Source organism: Dryas octopetala, chromosome 5 (assembly GCF_963921425.1).
Source record: "Dryas octopetala chromosome 5, drDryOcto1.1, whole genome shotgun sequence".
In the NCBI taxonomy this organism is placed as follows: domain Eukaryota; kingdom Viridiplantae; phylum Streptophyta; class Magnoliopsida; order Rosales; family Rosaceae; genus Dryas; species Dryas octopetala.
This window is the reverse complement of record NC_141370.1, coordinates 9611024-9620677: the sequence shown is the minus strand read 5'-3', so window position 1 is coordinate 9620677 and position 9654 is coordinate 9611024.

Below are 9654 nucleotides of genomic sequence, written 5' to 3'. Positions count from 1 at the left end.
AGATCATTCAAATTGAAATTCTAAAACTCAAAATAATTGACCCCAAAGTAGGGTACCCGAAACTGCCAATTTTTCAAATTTCACCCAATCTCAATTCTCTTAAATTTTAATACTCTAAATTGGTTCCTATGACTAAAAAATGATGAAATATAACTTATACTTCAATTATAATTGAAGAAAACATAACTCAAATGATTTAAAGTCACAAATCTAGACCTTTATTGAACAAATGAAACAATAGTGGACTAAAACAGAACTTAAAAAAATAGTAGACTAAAATTGAACTAGGTATAAAATAAGTGAACCAAATCTGTAATTTCCTCTTATAGTTTATAACTTTAATATTTATGAAAATTATACCATTTTATTTATGTTAATGAGATATTTATAGGTCTAATATTGAATATATTTAAATAGTTTTATTTTAATACCCAAATTATGATTTCTCTATTTTTCTTTCATTCTATTAATTTTATCTCCAAATTTTCTACAAAAATTTAGTGTAAAAAGATAGATGAATGTGCTAAAAAAAGCAAGGTATGAATAAGAGAGCAAATTTCACGAACTAGACGTTGGGAATATGTCAGAATTTTTTGAAAAAATTATGGGTCACTTAATAATTTTTTAAGATTAAAATTAAATTTTGACCGTTGATTAATTTGAAAATCTAGTGGGCACTTAATTTGGACCCTAGATCTTGAGGCGTGTAGGTGGGACCCATGTTCTGCTTTCTTTCTCCTCTCTCTTCATCATGTGGTGGTCCCCACTTGTATTACTCTTAACCCATATGGGTTGGCACACAGTTTTCCAGCCCATTGTAAGAAGAGCGATACTTACATATAAGTTTGGCCCTCAATTTTTAGGTCCATTGTGATTATGTAGAAGGCCTAAGTTTATATACATCCCAGAAAATAAAAATGTGTGTTTTCCTAGCTATGAGCTTTGAGTTGTAGCCGAAAAACAAAATGCTCCATTAGATTGTAAAGTTCGACAATTAAAATTAATGGTTTAGGACAACTAGTTAAGTAAATTGAGTTAAATGTCAAAATTCAAATAAAGGCCAACTCAATGCATCTGTAATAAAAAATAATAATAATAATAAAAATTAATGTATTTATAAAAATACAACAAATGCATTTGTAAAATTAATGTATTTACGCAAAAAATAAGTGCATATGTAAAAACTCCATAAACTGTTATGTACACCAATTTTTTACGGTGCTTTACACTAAGTTTATTATTTATTAGTGATTTAGTATTATGAGCTAATTTACTAAAAACAAAAGGCAGAGCTTTGAGCTGACATCTAAACTCGACTCAACTCAGCTATTCAAAATGGATGGCTTTCAGATGGGACCCACGAAGAAGGTGCTTTTTCATGTGGGGCCCATATGTGGGGCCATGCCCAAGAGGTCGGACAAGGAAAACTCTGCTAAACAAGTCCTTTACTTTAGGCCACAAGAGATGCAAGCTTAGACCACGCGTTGAACAAGCGCGTGAATTAGGTCCAGCACTAAAATCGTAAACAGGCAGTGTATTACTGTAAGAATGGGCCCAGCAGTGAGCTCACATGGTTGGTGGGTTTGCAGTGGGGGCCCACCATAGCACTGACGGACCCTGTCACATCAGAACAGTACTCCTTGTGCGTCGTGGAGTGTAGAAAAAAAGAAAGAAGGAAAGAAAAGTTAGAAAAGAAAGAGACAGAGAGAGAGAGAGTGAGTGAGAGTGTTGGACACTTGGGACTGTTTGGGTTGTGATGGCTTTTGAATTCACCCAATGGTTTTCCCCAGCTTTCTGCATTTTATTTGTTTTTGGATTTTGGGGTTGGGACTTTGGCAAGAGATTACAAACATGACAATATAGGTGATATTAGCAAAATATAAATGTAACATTTAATTGTTTGGGTGTCTTACTCACACAGCGACCCACAAGGGTAATGTTCCTTTGTTCTTGTCATTTCTTTCTTTGTTTTGTTAATAGTAGTGTGAGAGTGACAAGGAGTGTAAGGAAGTTTGTAGATTAGACACACATGTCCCACTTATTCATCAAGTGATTGCCCCTTTATGGTGTAGATGATAAAATTGAAAACAATATCAATGCAATATGAACAAAATGAAAAACAATGAATCACGGAGGTTCCCAACCAGTTGTATCAAAACTATAATTCGACAGAGACACATGGCAGGTTCATTGAGATAATTAAGTTTGGGACAATTCTAATACTATATCCAGGGACGGATCCAGGATCCCAACCTGGGGGGTCATGGTTAGGTAGAGCCTGGAGTCGCGAAGCGGCGGAAAATTTTTTTAAGGACCGGGGCAGGTGACCGGCTCCGATGGTAGGGGCTTGGTGAATCACCAATGAACATAGACCATCCTGTTATAGTTTCTCCATTGCCTAAAGTCAAAACTCCAGCAAATTAACATACGATCAATAGTACCAGAGCCAACAGTTAAGACCCATGGGTACCCATTTAACAATGTTTGAGGGGTTGGACGACCTTTATTTCCTGTAGATGATGAAACAAATATACCATTTTTCATAGCAGAAAATGAAGCTATTGCCATAAGATCTATAAACAAGCTTTTCTTTGGGGGGTCGTCGTTCAGCCTGGGGGGTCATCGTTCTTCTCTTTGGGGGGTCGCCCGTGTCGCCGTCCAGATGTCGCAACCTTCTTGCTCCGTCGTCCGGGGGGTCGCCCGACCCCCCAACCTTGTATGTGCGTCCGTCCATGACTATATCAGAGTCGAAATATATTGATCCAACGAAACATGTAATATTGTAAGAAAATTTATGCCATACATTATGTCACAGTTACTTTTCAATCTTTAAATATTACGGGTTCACTTTTTTATTATTTATGTACAAATTTTTTATTATGAAATGTTATAATATGGCATACTATCAAAGACAAACTTATTCGACATTTTTTTTTTTTTTATAACTATCCTTCGGCAATGTAATCTCATAATTAGAACCTTTCTTTTAAGGGAAAACAACCATTTTTGTCCCTATAGTCTGGTGGTTGTTTCAATTTCATCCATGTTGTTTCAATTAAGTCCTCGTAATTTTGAAATTATTTCAATCAAGTCCAAAATTAAATTTTCATCAAATGTTTAAACTGTAAAACTGTTAAGATAGAGGCATAATGGTCCAAGAACAAAAAGATTATTACCGTCGGTTTTTTATTGAAACAATTACATCCCTACCTTCTACCTTAACGGTTCTCCTATCTAAAAACTTGATAGAAATATAATTTTAGACCTAATTGACAATATTTTGAAACTATGAGGACTTGATTGAAACAATTGAAATAATATGGAAGAAATTGAAACAACCACCAAACTACAAGGACCAAAATAGCCATTTACTTTTTTAAAGAGCAAATTACACGTAGCTACCTCAGGTTTACATCATTTTTTCAAGTTGGGACTACAATTAAAAAAAGTTGCAAAGACGTGCCTCAACAACCATTTTTTGACACTCACATACCTCTGTCAAGTTTTCCGTCTAGAAGGCCGTTAAGTGTTGATGTAGCACACTAACATGACTTTAAAAAATAGTCATATAGACCAAAAAAAATTAAAAAATCCTAATAATTAAATTAAAAAAAATCCCACACCCTTAGATCGATCAACAAAGCAACAAAACAGCCTCCACAATTTTTTTCTTTCTTCTTTTTCTTGTTCTTTTTCTTTCTTTTTCTTGTTCTTCTTTTTCTTCTTCATGCATTTGGCTTGCAATTCACACACAAAATAAATAATTATGCAGTAAACAAAAGTTGTAGTAAACCAAAATTCTTCTGGTTGTTTGAATAAAAATGATCGGAAAACAAAAAAACCAAAAAAAAAATTGAAATTCAACCAACCAAGCACATCCCCTTACGCCCCCCTAGCCAATCCCCCAAATCCCAACAGCCTCTCCTCCCTCCCACACTCCGTAGCAGCCAAGCCCACTCATCTCAAATGAGGGATTGACAAGAGATTGACCAACACATCCCCTTTACACCTTTAACCCCAAACCCAACCAACAACATCAGTCAGAAAAAACGACGACGAAGACGACGGCCAAAGACTCGAGGTCGGTAATCTTGACTGAGCCATTGGAGTCGATTAAGATGTTGCTTTGTGTAGACAGATAAATTTTGGTGATATAAAAAATCTCTAGACAACTGTTTCGTGGTCAATAAGTTAAAGTTTGATCTGTCAAAGCCAAAATGACATGTGTTATGTGACTTATAAAATTATGACATGTGGCACATGACTCATCCAAATCAGACGATTCCAAGGGAGGACATGTGGCAACATTAGAAAGGGACTTCCAATTAAATCAAGTTGATGGAAAAAATGGCAAATTGCCCATTAATTGGCTCCGATTTAAATCAAGCATTAAATTAGATCAATTAATTTAAATTAATTGACTCTAGTTTAATTAAGTTGATTGGTGGGTGATTAAAATCAGACATTCAATTAGAGCAATCAAATCAAACTGATTGGTAAATTCCCAAATTATGGGAATTAAATACCCAATCAAGCCAATCAATTCACTTGAAATTCTCTCTAATCAAGACCCTAATTTCGAGAATTAAGGATTTGAAATCAGGAGCCTAGAAGTGCCTATAAATACTTGGCTCCAATTAAGAAAGGAGATCTTTGGGCCAAAGTAAACTCCCAAAAGGACAGAGAAATTTCCTACACACTTCACCAAATTCGTGAGAAAGTCAAAAGCTCCACTCCCAAGTGCCGACCTTCTCGCCACTCTATTATTGTTCAAGATCAAGTGATCATCACCCTTGAATCAAGATCAAAACTTTGGAGATCAAATCAGAGGAATCTTTTCTTGTAGAGAACCCAAAACAGAGATTGTAACCCTGAATCATTAATACAATACATTTTTTTTGTACACGTATTCTTGTTTATTTACTTTTGTAGGAATCATGATTACACTTTGATGACGATGACACTGGGAGCCTCAGTCGTGGTCGATGCCTTTGATGGCAACGATGGTGATGTAGACAGGAACGCAAATGGCCTTGTGGACGAAGAAGACGCTATGGCCGATTTCGTCATGGTTGTGGAAGGCGTTTGGGTCCAGAGGGAATTGGGTCCAATTTCGTCTTAATGGATTTCTTCTTCTGTCATTGGAGATGAGAAAATGAGGTTGAGGGAAGGAGGAGGGGTGGTTGGGGTTTGGGGGCTTGGTTGAGGGGGCGTAAGGGGGATGGGTTTGGCATGGGTGGGTTCTAACTTTTGAGAAGTTTGATGATTTTGTGTTGAATTGTTATGATTGATGATTTGTGTTGATTTCGGGGGATGATTTTTTGTTTGTTTTTTAATTTTAAAATTGAATTATTGGTTTTTTAAAATTTTTAAAATTATTTTATTTTTTATTATTTTTTTGTCCATGTGGCTAAAAGTCATGTCAGTGTGCCACATCGACACTTAATGGTCTCCCAGACTAAAAACTTGATAGAGATATGTGGGTATCAAAAAATGGTAGTTGAGGCACGTCTTTACAATTTTTTTTTAATTGTGCTACCAACTTGAAAAATGTATAAAACTGAGATAACTATATAGTCTACATGTAATTTACTCTTTTTTAAAATATCATCTATATAAAATATTAGCTAAAATAAAATATTATTTGATAATATTATTGCTATCTAAGAAATTAAATTTTGAATTTTGAAGATTTAAAAATATAAAAATTTTGAAAGAACTTTTTATTACATTGAAAATTTAAACTAAAATAACAGAAATTTTTTAAAAAATTCAATAATTTCGTTTCAATAATATTTTAAAATCTCAAAAAAATAAAAAAATTTGAAAAAAATTAATTCCATGCTGCTGTTAAATAAATGAACGATAAAACTGTGATTTGATAAAGAGGGAGGGGATGATGAGATGGGGCCAGTTTCGCAATCACCAAGTCTTTTCTTCTTTTGCTTCCTCTGTTGATCCCTTTTGGCGTCTCTCTCGGTTTTCATGAATTAAATAATTTTATACCGTCAGCCATGTTTGACTATGTGGCCTCTTGAGAGGTCCTGAGCGATTAGTTTGTTTGTTTCTCGGCACAGATCCCAATAAGCATCTCATCAGTCGCCCTTGATTTCTGTGCGTTTGTGTTTTGTTTGGGTTATGGGGTTCAGACAACTTGCATCGGCCCATTCGGTCACTCCAACAACAATTAATTTTTTTATTTTATTTTCGCTATTTATGAATGTATTCAACAATTCCCGCCAACTGAGACCATGCCTATTGGCTCAGAGCCTAAGCCAAGCCAAGCCAATCAGCTACAACCAAAAGGCTGCTCTACTTTGTCGTGCTCTGCCTGCCGGATGTAGGAGTGTAAACGAGCCTAGTCAAGCCGAATACCACTATGCTTAAGCTTGACTTGTTTTAAATTTTGCGAGTTTGAGTTTGAGTTTGAGTTTGGATTGGCTTGTTTCTTATATGAACCGAGCTCGAATGAGCTAAAAAAAAATCGAATCCGATACGAACTCGAGCTGTATCGAGCTTATTCACATAATTTTATTGAAGATATTTTATTAGCTACTATTTTTAAAAAATATTAATTTCTATCGAATATTTTCTTCTTGAAAGCATTATAATATGTTAATTTAATTTAGAATTAATATATATTTTTAATTAAATTAGATAGGCACCAAACAAAGACTTATTTAAAACACCATATAAATGAATATGGTTTTCATGAAATACAACTGTACCAAATAATTTTATTTAAATATTGATAACTTATAACATTTGCAAAAAATTTCATTAAAAAAGAGACGTAAGGTAGTAGAAGTCTTATAATTAAACAATACAAAAACAAAGTAAGAAATAAAAATAGTAAGTTCTCATATAAGCTATGGAGAATGAGGTATGAAACATATAAACTAAAAAATACGAGCTGCTCACGAGCTTTCTGAGCCGAACATACTAAAGCTCAAGCTTGGCTTGTTTCTTAAACGAGCGACCTTCGGCTTGGCTTGTTTTTTTTCGAGCCGAGCTTAAACGAACCAAGCTCGAGCTGAACTCGATACGAACTCGAGCTGTATCGAGCCAATTTACAGCCCTAACCAAGACCCAAGCCTGATCGGCCCTCCTTCGCCGTTGACCTCCTTTTCTGGCGGAATAGGGACTGGCGACCACCTCCAGTCGACTCCTCTCGACGAGCTGGTCACTCCAGTGTGTTTAGATTCCCCATCCAACCACATGCGATCGACGGTGAATCGAAGCTCCAAAGTAGGCAGCTTTCCGAGCCAGTTTTCAGCGATGGAATCAGTCGAGTGATAAGAATTTTGATCATCTCTCTCTACTCTACCTGTTAGTATGATTAATTTGATCCAATCTTTATTCAAAATGAAAAACCCAATTCGAAAGCGGGCTTCACCGCAGCTGATAGCAATCATTGCCACTATGCGACAATAACTATTTAAATTGCAAAAAACACTCTATTAATTGTCAGTAGCAATTAATGACAGTAGGGCTGTAAATTGGCTTGATACAGCTCGAGTTCGTATAGAGTTCGGCTCGAGCTTAGTTCGTTTAAGTTCGGCTCGAAAAAAAATAAGCCAAGTCGAAGCTCACTCGTTTAAGAAACAAGCCAAGCTTGAGCTTTAGTATGTTCGGCTCGGAAAGCTCGTATTTTCTATTTTATATGTTTCATATCTCATTTTCCATAGCTTATATGAGGACTTGCTATTTTTATTTCCTACTTTGTTTTTGTATTGTTTGGTTATAAGACTTCTACTACCTTACGTCTCTTTTTTAATGAGAATTTTTGCAAATGTTATAAATTATCAATGTTTAGATGAAATTATTTGGTACAATTGTATTTCATGGAAACCATATTCATCTATATGGTGTTTTAAAGAAGTCTTTGGTGCCTATCTAATTTAATTAAAAATATATATTAACTCTAAGTTAAATTAACATATTATAATGTTTTCAAGAAGAAAATGTCTGATATAAATTAATATTTTTTAAAAAATATTAGCTAATAAAATATCTTTGATAAAATTATGTGAATAAGCTCGAGTTCGTATCGGGTTCGATTTTTTTTTAGCTCGTTCGAGCTCGGCTCGTATAAGAAACAAGCCAAGCCAAGCTCAAGCTCGAAAAATTTAAAACAAGCTAAACTTAAGCATGGTGGTATTCAGCTTGACTCGGCTTGTTTACACCCCTAAATGACAGTGCCCATTTTTTTAAAAAAAAAAAAATCCACGCAAAAAAACATAACGACGTTATTTGTACAAAGTGGCCTATTTATCATTACAACTTTTTATATGAGTTTGTTTATCATTAAAGACTATAAAATAAACTTTATGGTATTTTACTTTTAATAAAATAAAGGTTGGACTTGTATGAATCGAAGAAAGGAAACTCATTTTTGGGCTTAAACATTTTATAGGAGGCCCTTATTCTGTAGGGCTAAAACATTTTGTGAGAATTCAAAAACTTTCAAGTGCTGAAAAGCTTTATGTAATGGAAAATTCTAAAATGACCTCAATATTTATTTTTTAATCTCACATGCTTACTACTGTTTGTTTCCTAAAACTTATCATGTGAGCTTTAGAAAGCAAACATTTAGTACTTTTAGAATTTCCCTTCTGTAACCCAAAAAAAACCAATGCATACTTACTTAATTCAACAAAAATAAATCGTGGTTTAAGGATTGACCATATAAATATTACATGTCCTCTAAGGTACAAAGATTGTAACCTTAGTAGAGCACTATTGCACTCACGTTCTTGTCTTTGGCACACTTCCTAAAATCTATCTTCAAACTTGACCGTCGAAGAATCTTTTTTTTTTTTTACCGTAGAAGAATCTTTAGAAAATCCCTTTAACCTATTTACCACCACAATTTATAGATTCTAGCATCAAACTTACCATCAGCATAGCAGTTCAGGTTCGTAATATCTTGTTTTATGTTACTGTTCATTTATAAACAGTAGCACAAATTACACTGCTAATTGCGAAGCCCATCTTATTTGAGTGACCCAATGAAATTACAACTTTTGTCTTATGCTAAATTTGAAAAGCCCACGTCTAGGCCCAATGAGTACTCAATGGGCCTTTTCATCATTGCTTTGTTAATTGAAATCCCATGCATATATATAGCAGCATTATTCTCAGCCATGAATGCTGGAAACAATGAATTAATTAAGCAAGCTCAAGTTCCACACTCTCACCAACAGTGGCGGATCTAGGAATTATTCTTTATGGGGTCAAGATTCAAGTCGAGTGCGGGAGTCAACGGCGGGGGTGAGAAGTCGAATTAGGTTTGCCTGTTTGGGTGAGAGTCGAATGGGGTTTGGGTGGTTGAGACCAGAGGCGAAGTGGGTTTAGGTTAGCCTTTTGGGTTAGGGGCCTAGGGCTCTGTTCTTTCTCCAAACGCAACAAGGGATTGTATTGTCTGAATAGTGAAGATATAAGTCCTTAATTTTTTTTAACGGCCAAAACGACATCATTTTGGAAATTCTCTAAATTAAAAAAAAAAAATCTCAGCTGCTAGTCACGTGTTGTTCTTTTTCTCTTTGCCTCTTTCATACATTTTCATAAACATCTTTCAGTCTTCCACCATTTTTGCCCCTGCAACTTCAAGTCTTCAAGCAGCAGCCATGGGGTCAAGATTTTCTTTATAGG